General features: G+C 46.3%; 1 long non-coding RNA gene across 3 annotated transcripts; it reads left to right on the plus strand.

Moving 5' to 3' along the window:
* Positions 1 to 1342: 1342 nt before the first annotated feature.
* LOC144121627 (uncharacterized) lies at positions 1343 to 11571 on the plus strand. 3 transcript variants are annotated; one of them, XR_013312652.1, is made up of 7 exons: positions 1343 to 1832; positions 2646 to 3151; positions 3973 to 4057; positions 5697 to 6154; positions 7667 to 7801; positions 10411 to 10487; positions 11241 to 11571. It is a non-coding gene; the product is annotated as an uncharacterized LOC144121627 (long non-coding RNA). The 3 variants fall into 3 exon arrangements; XR_013312650.1 differs by lacking the exon at positions 7667 to 7801 and having other exon boundaries at positions 11241 to 11564; XR_013312651.1 differs by lacking the exon at positions 7667 to 7801 and having other exon boundaries at positions 5945 to 6154; positions 11241 to 11564.
* Positions 11572 to 14506: the final 2935 nt, after the last annotated feature.

Genomic DNA, 14506 nt, shown 5'->3' on the forward strand with positions numbered 1-14506 from the left:
TAACGTCAACTTTAGTCCTCAAAAGGGCCCGTTAGTCTGCGAAAGGACCAACTGCGGCGAGCTGCGTGCCGTGTGCAAATTTGGAGGACCATTTGTTTAGTCCTGGCCCGAAAAGGACTAACGGGGGGACAAACTGCTCGCTTACTCCGCCGACCGATGCGCGCAAGCATGCATCCATGGATGCACTGGACCGCGAAGCGAAGCTGTCGCGCGCTATGGGAATTTCAGGCGCATGAAGAAATGTGGCGAAAACGCCATTCTTCATGTAGGTGGGCTGGTGGTCCATGCCCCACGTGCCGCGCTTGTTTGGAGGGCGAAGCGTCCATGAGCGGCATGGGTCCAGCGACAGCTCGGTGATCGCTATTTGGTGTAGTCAAGTTCATGCAAGCAACGGATAGCCGTTACGCCGAAATGCGCGTGTACACACACACACACACACACACACACACACACACACACACACACACACACACACACACACACACACACACACACACACACACACACACACACACACACAAGAGGAAAATTCGCTTCCACATATTGCTCACGCCTGTACTTGTTCTTTAAGTCACTAAAGAGGTCGGACATAAATGAGCAGCTTAGCAATTGTTGTAGTGCTGTTGTGTTTGTTTTTGCTGCATGTTCAACCTCCCTGCCATAGGCCTTCAGCACCAGCTCAAACACCAGCTGCAATTCAGAAAAACACCTTCTCAGCCGCTGTGTGTGGCAAGCTGTGCTCTTCAGTGAAAAAGAAAAATAAGTTGCACAGGGTCGATTTTGCCTGGTCCAAAAAGCTGCTAAATCTGTCATGTTGGACTGTTGTCTTCTGAGCTGAAGAAACATTCGCCGAAGGTCGTTCTTTCTGGCGGTGACCGCTACCATAGTCCGCTTTGTCAGCCCAGTCCATTTCATGTGGGACAGGCTCGTCGTCGTCCAGTTCTGAATTTTCTGTTTGCTTTCTCGGTGCATCCGTGTTTCAAAATGCTGCCGTTTTCTTCAAGCACATCTCGGTGGCGGCGATATAGATGCGATCTGTAGGATGAAAAATTCGAGTACGAGTTCGCGCAGCCTCCTATGCCGCAGAAAACATTTAAGTTTGGCTCTGCACTGTGAACTAATCCAATGTGCGTGACAACTTTCGTCAGCTGGAACGAAAAGAATGGGCACCTCGGGCAGTACTTCGCGTCCATCGTTGTAGTCGCAAGCCAAAAGACCGCAAAGAGACCCCGCAAACGCGGTGTGCCAATTGCCAGAAAGCCGCAGTTCCTGCATATACATCGGAATCACATCGCTTTAAGCGCAGTTGCCACCAACGGACAGGGACACGAATAGACACGAACAGCCTCCTAGCGATAAAGCCGCTTGGCTGGCTTGGCTATAGCTTGGCATGTTTGTTGTTGTTTTGCCCTTTCATCATAATAATCAAATTCACTAGGTGCTAGAGCACCTAAGTCGCATTTAGTATAACTAAGTATTTTTGGTGTAATTTTATTTTGCAATAACCTTAGCAATTGGAGTGTCACGTTGTGCAAACTAAGCTGGCCAAGCCAAGCCAAGTCACCACAGTGCTCAGCCAAATTGAAAAAGGCGCATACTGGTACACGTGCTCGAGAAACTACTTCACGTCTCACTCAGCAACGTTCATTGCTGCGCAATTTCGCAGTAGTACATATACGTACGTCACCATGACGAGCAAGTGCCTGGTAACGTTCCGGGAAAGGAATTTTGTTTTGCCCTTTGATGGGACGCTTACACGGCGCGGGCTGGTTGAGCGCGTGAGAGACCATGAGCTGTTCCGCGGCATCGACGTTGCCACCCTCATCTTCACGGTGAGTAATTGTGTAAACTTATCTACGTGGTAGCTCCGTGACAAGTCAGTTGCCGTTCTCGGGTTCTTTTGAGGACTGGTGCTTATAGGCAGGTGCTTATTACATCCACGCGTGTAAATGTGTGTACCTTACTTATGCCTCGCGCTTTTGTCCACAGTGAATTACATAGTGCGTTGACAGTTTGCGTGTAACGTAAAGTTTAAAGCAATATCTCGGCATGCATGTGCTTCCCTATGCGTCATGCTCTAAAAATCTCCCTTTCCGTAAGGATCTCGTGTCACAACAAAGGTCGGCGAATATTAAAAATGCACACCTCAGCGCGCCGCTTAACACTAAGGCAGGTGTATAGAGAATTTTTCACATATTAATGCTTTATTTCAGTCGCGAGGTACAGGCCTGTCTAGAGCGCTGGAGCGGTGTAGTGCGGAGCAAACAAAGTGAAATCTTCACACAACCGCTGTCAATGCTGCTTCGCACCAGCGCAAGCATTATCTCTACGACCAAATACCTGCGTGAAAATTCCACTTATTTAGTGCGATATGCAGGCATTCCTGTGCTCTAGGCAGACGTGCTGACGACTGCACACGAAATACCCGAGGTAGAGGGAAGTGTTGCTGGTGTTGCAGTATTTTATGGTCATTGCTCTTCTAAATTGACAGGTCCTGAATTCAGTGCGTAGCCCGTTGATTTAGGTCTCGTAATGCGATGCAGCAAGCATGCCAACATGCTCCGGAAAATAATGTGACACACTCATTTTGAATAGTTTAACTTTACATGGTTAGCTATTTTAGTATCATTCTCGTGTTTCCACAGATGTTCGAAGAAGATTTTAATGTTTTTGTTGACATACCTGAAGACTTCGAAATTCGGGACAGGGCAAAAATCAGTCTCCGAGGATTGCCGGGTTCGGTGAGTACATTTTCTTACCAGTATTAACTATTATTTTGTATATTTCAAATAATGCTGGAGGAGCATCATGCAGCAAGGAGGAGTGTCCAATTTATGTCTTCCACTGCAATCAATGGCAATCATAGTAGAAATGTATGGAAATGTTGGCCACAGTCTGTGCTCACTGTGTAGTATGCTCTTCTCTTGTTCTTTTCTTATTTTAACCTGGCACTTTAGGATTGCGGATGTTCTCGACGAGCCCCAGCAAGCGGAGCAATCCCGTGTCACTGCCACGTACAGCCTCACATACAGCCTGCCAGCTGTACCAAACGATATCCAATTCAGTATAGAGCCCACCAAAGTGGACAGTACTTCAAAGCACGCAGCAGAGTTGTCCAATGGCTCTATCATGACCTCTGCTTATACACCATGTAAGTTATTTGCAAGAATTTTTGACCATGTAGGGCAATGTGGAGATAACTTGGGCTACAAACTTGCGTGGCCATAAGCCATTTTAACGAGAAAGCATGAAGGAGCTCGTGGCGCAGAAAATCCTGTGTCGGCATTAGTGGACATGAGCAAGAAATTTTAATTTGTTGAAAAGGTGGTTATGTCACACATAGAGCGACGGACTTGAAAAGTGGATGAAATTAGAAAACTGGTGATTGTAAGGTTGCAATGTGCCTGGAACATCATTAGGACATCTAGACATATAAAGTGATCCATCGTATAAAGTCCAGCGCTTACAAACACGGACAGAGGACGAGACGAAACGAACTGAAGGCTTTTCAGTTTGTTTCGTCTCGTCCTTTGTCTGTGTTTGTAAGCGCTGGTTTTTATTTGATGGATCACCGCCAAATCGCCCAATCCTCAGTTCTGCATATGAAATGGATGAGTTGCCCCGAAAGGAAAATCGCGGTTAGTTGAGAATCGAATCCGTGACCCTTGGGTTGCGAGTCAGGCATGCTATTGGTATGTCATGTAGGAATGTTCAAAGGACTTGGTTAAAGAGGGCTGTAAATATGTGTGGTTTAGTCTTTCACATATTGATTGTGAGAGAGCAAGCAATGTCCTTGCTTATGTGAGCAAGGGGAACTGCTGTCACGTCGTAAACTTAAAGGCAGAGCTTATGTGTCCTCCCACGTCTTGCACCTAAGACACTGACTGCATCTGAAACTAAAATGTCTATGTGAGCCTACAAAAGAACATCCTCACTGTGTACTGCCTTATACGTTTGTCTTAACTGTGCTAGGTACCCTGGCAAGCTGTACAATGAGGCTGCGTAAGCTCTGGTGTCCAGGTACCCAAACTTGGCTGACGCATCTGGCACCGGCTATGTAAGTAGGCAGCTGAAGCCCTTCAAACTAATCTTGTAGGGACAGCAGACTTTCTTAAATTAACAGGGCGGCCTAGGTGTTCTGAGTATAATAATAATGTCTTCTCTGTTTATCAGTGGTAGCCGTACCATTTTCAATGACTCTGTTTTGGGCGCCACTGATAGAGTCATTCACACCACAGTGCATGCTGCTGGCATGGCTGGCTGATTCTCTTTCATAAAATACTATCTCACAAAAAAATGGGATAAAAAATTGTTCAGAAATTTCCTGTGGTACGTCGCTAGTGAGGAGGTCCTCTTTCCCTCTTGCTGCAGTAGCGGGGCAGTCATGAGTAATACTTGTTGGGGGGCTAGTTGGTGCATGTTTCCAGAAGATGGTTGTAGCGCCGAAAAAGACAGCAAATTTGGCACACAATTTGAAGCATGTGGCAACAAAATATAAGGTTCCTGTGGTTTTTTCTACCCCAAAGAAACTGGCTGGCTTGTGCATTAAAACTGATCCCAACAAGGTAAACAAGACTGATCGTAAAAAGAAGCATGCAGCTCCGCTTGTTAAATGTGCCGTGGGAGTCGTATATCAGATTCCTCTCACATGCGGAAAGCACATTGGGCAAACCGGCCGCTGTAATAACGACCAATTAGTGGAACATAATCGGGATTTACAAAATGCACTGGTTCTCATCTGCCACATCATTTTAAAGCCTGCAGAGAAGAAAGGAAGATTAAGTGTGTGGCAAGGCTGAAAGAAGCAAAGGTTTTAAACAAGTAAGGACCTGACAGCCCGTGAACTGTTGGCGGCCTTCTATATTAAAAGAAACTGTAGCGATTGTGTTAGTGCCCCATCTATCTCCATTTATAAGAATGAAACTGCTTTTTTAGATACACGGACGTGAGATATGTGTGTGCCTAACCTATCTTTTATCCGGTTTTTTGTAAAACCCTCGCGCGCATGTGTGGTTCTTGCCACCCATCTTGATTTGTCCTTATATTCATTCGCATTCGCGGTGAATAAATAGTTGGAAGTTGTGCCTGTCCCGTCTTGCTTGCTATGTGTTGTCTTTTTCGGTGCTACAGCCGTCTTCTGGAGGTAGTCATGAAGACTGTCGAATAGGACGGTGTATTAAAGGGTTGTACGAGAGAGCTTGATAATCCTGGCCCAGCTTGTCTGGTTGGCATTTGAATTGAAGGGTCATTGGTTGGCCTAGTTATTAGAGAACTCCAAGTGATCAAAATTAATCCAGAAACTCCACTGTGGTGCCCATCGTAGCTGATATGTCGTTTCAGGACATTAAAACAACAAAAAGTTCGCCTCACAGTGAAAATATAATTGGAAAACAAAGCTTGAATTACTGGAAAGGAACTCTATGCTGCAAATTTGGTAATGTGCGCGCTACCATAAAAAAGTAATGTCGGCGAGAGATCAGTGTGGGTCCTTTAGTGTTTTTATGCTATCAAAAATGTGCTGCAATAAAATATGGAGCAATATCTATAGCTTCTCATGAGGTATTTTTATGTCCATGGGTGTTTACTGGTAGCTTGTGATCAACACCATCACTGTTAGCATGTATTTAATTGTACTGTGATTGCTTTTGTCAGTGCAAATAGTAATGCTTGCATTGTGTGGGATGTTTTAAACACAGGACTCTTGGCGAGAAGCTCTCCGTTTCAAGGCAAAATATGAGCGGAGAAAAATCCGTATCCAGCAGAATGATGGGGCAGATTCTCCACCGTCAAAAAAACCAACGAAAGATGGGAAAGTGGCCACGGTTGGCGGAAATGCCCTGCAGCGTGTTTTGAGGCCGTCTGTGGCATGCATTTGGATTTCATATAGTCCTTGTGCTGAAGACAGCCTGGTGTGCAGTGTGAAGTAGGCTCCTTTTGCTTGCAGGCAACTGCACCAGACGGGGAGGATGAGGAGAGTATTGCTGGCCACATCGAAGGAATGAAGTCCGCGGTACAAAAAGCTCGGACAGACATGGCTTACATAATAGACTGTATGCGCCGTACATTTCCTACCCGAAGGAAGTGGATTGGATCCGAGGATCCATCAGTGGAAGTGGCAATACAGAAATTTCCAGCATTGGCCATGAGCTCAATCGTAAGTTCAGTAACTAGGCCATCAGTTAGCGAAGCAAGGAAAAAGAAATTTTCTTTTTCTTTTTCTCTTTTGTCTTTCTTTCTTTTAATCCTTTCCTTTTTTGATTTCAGTTGCGGTGCCTGCACTTTGCATTCCATCTTAGTGGAGGCGAAATACAAAAGTGTGGATATGCTGTGTGACGTCAGTGCATGTTTAAGGACCTCAGATGGTCTACACTGTCTGGAGCCTTTCACTACGGCGTCCCATATGGCCTGAATCGTCTCGGGACGTTAAACCCGCTAAAGCAATTAGGCGGAAGTGGTCTATATGTGCAGAAAATTCAGCTCAAATTTATTTCTCTTTGCCTCAGTGGAGACCTGATTGAATGGCTCGCACTGTTTGAATTTCAGAATACACCTAGGGTTGGTTCAGTGTAGCATGCCCTGATTCCACATTCTGGTCTTTTTGTTTTTGTTGCTCGACTTCTGCTGTTTAGTCGTTTATTTATTGCACGGTTCTTGTATGTGCTTCAAGTTGGTACTACTGGTGTTTGCTGGTGACCGCTGTTACATGGTGGACACTGAAGGGAAATATCGAACTAAGCAAAACAGTCAGGATATTCGTGAGGGACCGTACTTATACTTTCGATGCACTGAATAGTACCTGCATTGCAGAAAAAATCCACACAATGAAAGTCCAAAGATCATTCCACATTTAAGCGGAAATGCCACAGGAAAAAAAACAATTTTAAATAGTCCATCCAGAGCAGTGAAATTTTGTGTGCTTATACTGCTTTTCTGCTCTTTTCAGGACACTAATTAGTTCTCTTGTAGTGCGCACTTTTGCTCAGTGCTGCTAACAGGCCTCAAAAAACAATTTGTGTAGGTTTAATCTTACTTGAACCTGGTTATAACTAGAAAAAGCATTCGTGGGTGGTCCAACTCGCTCATCCATTGTAGATGAAGGCGGCAGACACAACCATTTTGTTGCAGCTTCTAATCACATGATCACCATGACGTCACACATGGTGGTGACGCCACCAAAGGCCAAAGGTTCTTTGCCACGGCAACTATTCCCTGTTGAATCTCTCCGTAACCAGCCAACTTGGGCTCTCTCCTTACTGGTGGTAGTGCTCGGCAAAGCCATCTACCGGTTGCGTGCCTTAAGTCTCAGCCACTGTGCCACTCTGCGGGTAGTGTTATAAAAGCTCAGGGGGCCTATAAAACACTACTAGGAAAGTTGGAGCCAGGGGAATTTCTGAGTTGTACCTGGAGTAGTAGAGCTTTTGCTCTAAAAAGGCCCTTTTGTAGAGCTTTTGCTCTAAAAAGGCCCTTTTGTGCGCATGCTTTCTCATAGAAAATGTTCACTGGGAACTACCAGCAGTAGCTTATTTTATAGCTTACTAACTATAGAATGCAGGGAAATAGCCCTGATGTAGTGATGGAAGTTCCTGGTGTGAAAAAAAAATTGTGATGTTATTGTTATGTTTTTGGGACTCATTACTGTTGTATCGTTTCTATACACTTGCATTAGAGATACTGCAATTCTTAGGCGACATCTGAAGCTACACAATGCAAAGGACACATTTGCCAAGTTTCAGTGCGATACGAAAAGTGCAAGTACCAAAAATTCTGGGCGGACTTCGAAAATTTGCACCCAGGATCTTTTGTAAGTCTCCATTCCATATCACGGTGAAACGTCGCAGATGTGTTCTGTAGAATGTGTATGTGTAACTTGCAAATATCTATTCAGAATTTCAATATCTCTGCTACAAGTTTAGAGAGGCTTCAAACTACACTAATCTAAGTAATGATTCTGAAAAACTAAAGGGTAACATCACAATTTATTTTTCCCATACTAGAAAAACTTTCATGACCAAATTTGAGCTAGTTTCCGGCATTCTACAATTATTAAGCCGCAAAATTAGCTGTTGCTCTTCGTACCCAGTGAAAATTTTCAATGTGAAATCGTGCACAAAAGGTTCTTTGTTTTAATCTTGTTAGCAACACTGAGCTAAAAGTAATCCTTCTACAAGGAAAATAATTATTGTTCTGAAAAAGGTAGAAAAAACAGTATATGTGCAGTTTCATTGTTCTAGGTAGATTAGTTAAAAAGATTTCTTTTAGTAGCTTCTCTCGTTAAAGTCCCCACGGAAAATGAAGCACAGTGACAATATTTGTATGATGCATTTGTAATGGAGCTCTACGGCCAATGAGAGGTGCCACCTGCCTGCCGGGGGCACTGGTGCATCTCTTAAAGGGACACTGAGACGAGCCCTATAAATTTTTTTTAGCAAAATCTGATAGTTCGGCATTTCATGCTACCAGTCATTTAAATGCTTACTGCTCATAGAAAACCTGTGCTGAAGTTTGTTGTGTCGACCACTACATTTCAATACGCAGCCTAGCAGTGAGAGGTGTAAGCAGTTTCTGGCACACTCATAGTGCTTCCTACCTGCCCTTATTGCATGAGCTTCCACACATTGTGAAGGCCACACTAGGCGAGCATCACTAATTTGGTCTGCAGGGACTGCCTTCTGTGGCTATGCTGAGCAGGAAAGGGAAAGACGGGTCTTTGTTTAGTGAAGGCTGGAGAACTGAGGAGCAAGTGTCAATCTGCAGCAGAATAAAGTCCCGAAGAGAACGGGGACTAGGGGGATCAGCTCGCATAATAAATGCCCCCGCCCTTTTTTTTATGGAGCCATGCAAACAATTCTTAGATATGGCTGAACCAGGCCTTAGCTCTCTCTCGCTCACCTCATCAACTGCGCACTTTAAGCGGGATTCACACGAGAGAGGATTCTACCCCTATCGAGCGGGGAGGTGTGTACACATCACCAGAAATTGACGTCCTTGGGCGCCAGCCCAGGGGTGCCTGGCCTCTGGGATATGGGTCCTTTTGCTTGGCCAGCACAAAAGCTTCCTCGGTTGGAGGGGGTAAGCGGTCATTTTGTTGTAGTTTTGGGCCATAATATTATTTTAAGAGAATTTTGTTTCTACAGGTCTGGGAATATTCACTACAAGCACAGGAGCTGCTTTCTTGTGCTTCGGCACACTCTAATATAGTCAAGCAAGCTATTGACAGCTTGTCTCGAATCTGCTCTTTTGAGGTCACGTAATCACGTATTTAAGTTTTAACAAGCTAGTTGAAACGGTTGTTGTTAGCTGGGTTCCCCTGTGCGGTTATCACTTCATGCTGAGGCAGTTTTCTAAAAAAAGAAATGGTGCATATTGTGGAAGCAATGCAAAGAGGAAAAAATGATGCAGCTAAACTCGAAATACCATATGCACATAAGGTTGCTCATGAAAAAGAAAATAGCTGACAGACATGGTATACAAGTTGTGTTTGCTGCTGATCAAAAGCTCGCCCAAATTTTGTTGCACATTTTGTGCTATGGAAGAAAAAAAGGGCCAAAAAGTTTGTGCCATGTTGGAGCCGGGTTGTTTATGCAATTCTGTTGACCTGTGGGAAGACCCATGTAGGCCAACGAGGCACCTACGTTTGTGGTCATTAACATGTACAGAAGAACATTTATTACAGCATTGTGGCCACGGATGCATGTGGTAAAGATTTTGCACCAGAAAGTTGTTGGAAGCTTATGCATAAAAAAAAAGGAAATGCACTAGCGAAGTATCTGTACAGCTCTTAAAAGCCAAATTGTGGATCTTGAAATTCTATGCATGAATGCATACTGTTTACAGCTGTTCATTCTGCATGTGTGTTGTTTTTTTTATATTTCCTCACCTGAAAAACAAATTGCATAAAGCAGATAAAGTGGGCAATGTGTGATGCCTGTTTGTCTTGCGCTGGCGCTTTACTGCTACTTAGAACTATGAACCATCTTGCCTGACAGCAAGCTCCGCTACTACTTTACATTCTGCCTGAACTATTGTTCTTGGTTTATGTCTAGTTAACCCCAAATTGGCAGCTATCACTTCAAGAATGTGTTTGATATACAGGTCTATTGCTTAATTTGTTATGCCTTCTAGTGTGAAATGTAGCAGCGCATTGCTTGGGTAGTTAGTGTGGCGCACCTTTTATTTTGGTTATCTCCAGTGCAGCCATTCTGGGATGACAACGCACTTTCCTTGATGCCTCTTGAAGGCACTAATATAGTCTGCATGCAGTAAAAAGTTGGCTGCAGCAGGACCTTCGGACTGAAGCATATTGTAACAAGCAATAAAGATCAGAATTTATTTTTCATTTAATTTTGGTGCTCTTTTTATGTCTCCATGTTTCATGTCACTGTATTTAAAATTCATTCGCCACTCTTTCAGAGACAACAGTCACGGCAGCAGTATGCCTGTTGCGAAGCTTGGTGAAAGAAAGAGTGGAGACTTTCGTCCGCCCATTTGTAAGTTTCTAAAACCGCATGTGTGAGCAGCAATGTTTTTTGGGATGCTGGGGGCATGCAGTTCTTTTTTCTCCTTGAGAATGCATTTGCCTTTACTTTTGTTTCTTAAACAAGTTAAACAAATATACCGTGTCAGACTGAAGAAAACAAATACACAGTATTTGATATAATAACATAGCTTTGGATACTAGCCTTCATATTCTTGTTACATGGGAATTTTCAGTGGTTTCTTAATCAAGTTAAACAAATATACTGCATCATGCTGAAGAAAAAAAATACACAGTATTTTATATAATAACATGGCTTTGCATACTAGCCTTCATACTAATGTCACATGGACATTTTCAGAGGCTATGTAGTCCAGAGGCTTAGAAATTCTCAATTGCTATCGAACTCGAATCAGGTGTGCTGCTACAGTAAACTCTATCACCATTGAAGGATTCCATCTCACACTGAGGCATAGTGGCGTCACTATCGCAGCCAGTCATTGTTCAGGCATCCAAGCAATTGACTAATAAATGACCTGCAGAGCAGCTGACTTGGTTTAAATGCAACATTTTTGCTTAGGTGGCCTATTTAGCTAATTAGCTCTAGTAAGCCACCTTTTAATAAGTATTAAGCATTGTGGAGGGACAAGCTTGCAAATGCTTCCTTTACATGCAAGGCTGGAGGTGTCTGAACTTGGGATTTCTCGAATGATTTGCAAAACACTCTTTTCTAAAACTTGTGTGTGCGTTTGTTCTTTTTTTACAGGATCCTGCAGCTGTGCACTATATCCCAACTGTAGTGCACAGCGGAGGCGTTCTGACAACGTCAGATTTTTCTGTTTGCCTTGAGAAGATTTGTGTCAACGAGACAAGCCTGCTGGCGGCACTTGCAACACAGATGGCCTTGTACTGGGCATTTAATATTGTTTTTGACAAAAAAGCACAGCGGTCATTTGACTTGCTGTGCAGGCTCATCAACGTCGACAGTGGCCTACGGCCAACACCACTTGTGCGTTTGGCACAAACTGTTTTGGGAAAATAAAAATTCTCAAGCTGAAATTAAATTGTCCAGTTTCACATTCCTACACATGTTCGTGGAGTGGTGAGAAGCACAGCCAACCTCAGCTAGCATGCCTGCATGGGTCTGGCAAGGATAACCATGTCATCCACAGGTGGATGAAAATTTTGTCTCAATGGATTAATGATTAGTCCCTGGAAAATCATTCAAATGGATCAACAGTTAATCCTGAGGCGGGAACATTTCCTCTCTCAGGGACCATTTCTGAAGATAAACAGATAATCCTGCGGGAGTAACATTTGCTCTCCCAGGGATCATTTCTGAGGATCAACTGTTAGTCCTTAGAGGGTAACATTTGCTCCCTCAGGGATCATTATCAAGGATCAAGTGTTAGTCTCTTGAGGACCATCTGCAAGGTGCAACCATTAGTCTCCCAGCAGTTAGTCCTTCAGAGACTAACTGTATATCCCCTTGCAGTTGATCCCCAAAAGGACGAATGGTTGTGGCAAATCACTTGGTCCCCCAAAGGACTAACCTCCCTACCCCTTTTAGTCCTTTTTTTCTTAGAGTGTATGTATCAGGATGGAGTGTTCTACACTGTCGTAAGCTTTGGCGACATCTAACGTAACCAAAGCCGCGACCAGGCGTTGACGACGAGCAAGGAGAATTCTGCTCTCAAGATCAGCATGTAGTAGTAGTAGTAGTAGTAGTAGTAAAGACTTTTATTCGACCATAATTTATAGGCCGAGCATGTCGACCGCCTGGGCGACCAGAAGCCGCTGTTCTTCTTCCCCTTCAGCGCCAAACCAGTCGAGCCAGGTGGTGATGGATAGAAAGGGTGGGGGGAAGGAACCCGACTGCTGAGCAGCCGGGCAATAGAAGAGGCAATGGGCCAGGTCCGCATAGATGCAGGGAGAGTTGTTTAGCTGGCTGCCTATCGAGCTCCGCTTTCACCTGCCCCTGGCCTAATCCAGGGCTTCGCCCGCCCCTGGATTTCCTCTCCATCGTTTCCGGAAGGCTTCCGAAGCACGTGGATACCATCGGCATCACGGCCCGCTGCCGGGCTGGCCCTTCAAGCGCCTCCAAAAGTCTGAACCGGCGCGGCGCCACGCTAACCCTAACGCGCCGCGCCTGCACCTCTGCAATGCAGCGTCTCACGAAGCCCCTGCAGCCCAGACCCACTGATGCCGCCACCGCGGGGCCTACTCCAACCGCCCACGCCACCGCGCAAAATCCTGTCGCAACCAACACTGTGAGCGACGCTGGGAGCTCCGGATCGACGGCCGCGGCGCAGCCGGCAGCGTTCGTCGTCGCCGCAGCGTCCACTGCTCGCCAACTCCACGCTCTAAGGGACGCCAACACCTTTGGGCCCATAGACGCGTCGCAGCCGCCTGCGTTCGTCGACGCCGCCGGTGCCGCCGCGCCTACACCAGCCACATTACCCGCTGACACCAAGACCTGCAGCCCGGCACCAGCGTTGCAGATTGCGCCCCAGGCTGACGATTCGTCGGCAGACATGGACTTCATGGCGTCCCCGGTAGACGACTTTCCATCCCCGGAAATCGGCTGGAGCACCATCGGTGCCAGCCGTAAGCCTGCTTCCGCCACCCGACCCCGCTCCGAGCTCATCACTGTTGGCATACAACTCCCTCCTGGTACCCTCAATCCCAAGCTGCCTCTCTACGACGTGCTCGCCGCAGTCACCTCCGCTGCACAACTTTCCTCCAAGACCAGTGCAGACATCACCCTTCAGGCCAAGCCAGCCCAAAGCCTTGTGTTTTTAAAAACTCATTCTCCTCTCACCGCCCACCTCCTACTTTCTATCACGCACCTTCACCTTCACGGTAAGCCTGTCAGCATCAAAACTTATTCCCCCCATCCTCCCATCTCATGCCTCGGCGTCATTCATAACGCCGGTGGCCACTTCACTCCTGATGAGCTCATGCATGACCTAGAATCTTTCAAAACAGATATTCTCGCTGCTCGCATGATGGGATCCACTCAATCAGTGCTCATAACGTTCGCTGGTACCGTCATCCCCCACTTTGTATATTTCAAACGCGTTGCCTTCCGGTGCCGTCCTCATAAACCTAAGCCTCCCACCTGCACCCGTTGTCTCACTCTAGGCCACCGCGCCCACCAATGCCCCCAGCACAGCGTTCCGGCAAAGTGCCGTCGCTGTGCTGCCCCTCTACCCGCTGACCCTTCCGCTCATGTGTGTGCCCAGCCCTGGTGCGTTCATTGCCAGGTGAATACCCACCCTTCCCTCGACCCCACTTGCCCCTTCCTCCTTGCTAAACAACGCGAGTGTGCTAAAGCTGCATACCTCCGACGCCTAGCTTTGCGCCGGGCCACTCAACCCACCACCCCCTCCTCCTCCTCCTCGTCCTCCTCCTCTAATCATGAATATCCATCAGCTCCGATCACGTCACCACCAGGCTCCTTCGCCGCCATAGTTAAAGGATCCTCGGTGCCAGCGTCCCTCTCTTCCACTACACCACCCTCTCCATCCTTGACTGACGCAAGCCGATACTTCGACCTCCGGCTAGCAATGCTCGAACGCCAGCAGCGAGAGCAGCAGCGCATTTCCCACGATCTACAACAGCAGATACATGCCTTGACTCAAACCCTCCAGACAACCACCTCCTCTCTTACCTCCCAGCTTAGCAAGCTAAATGAGCACCTTGCCACGTTCCCCACTCCCTCCTCCAGCGCCCAGGTCGCCCCTTTGGCTGACCTTGTCGAAACCACCACACAGGCACATCACACTCGCTTGGTTCAGCTGGAAACTTCGGTTCTCCAGATTCTTACCACCCTCCAAGCACAATCAAAGCAATTGGAATCTTTCACATCTATGCTCCAATCCGTCCATGAGTCACTGCCCCCGGCAAAAAAGAAGGAACGCGTACCATCGCGTTCCTCTCCACTCTCATAATGGCGTTTGGCGAGGACCTCGAAATTGTGCAGTGGAACTGCCTAAATCTTTGCCACAATAAGACCCCCCTCCACCAGTA

This window comes from Amblyomma americanum, chromosome 2, assembly GCF_052857255.1.
Source record: "Amblyomma americanum isolate KBUSLIRL-KWMA chromosome 2, ASM5285725v1, whole genome shotgun sequence".
NCBI classification, from domain to species: Eukaryota; Metazoa; Arthropoda; class Arachnida; order Ixodida; family Ixodidae; genus Amblyomma; species Amblyomma americanum.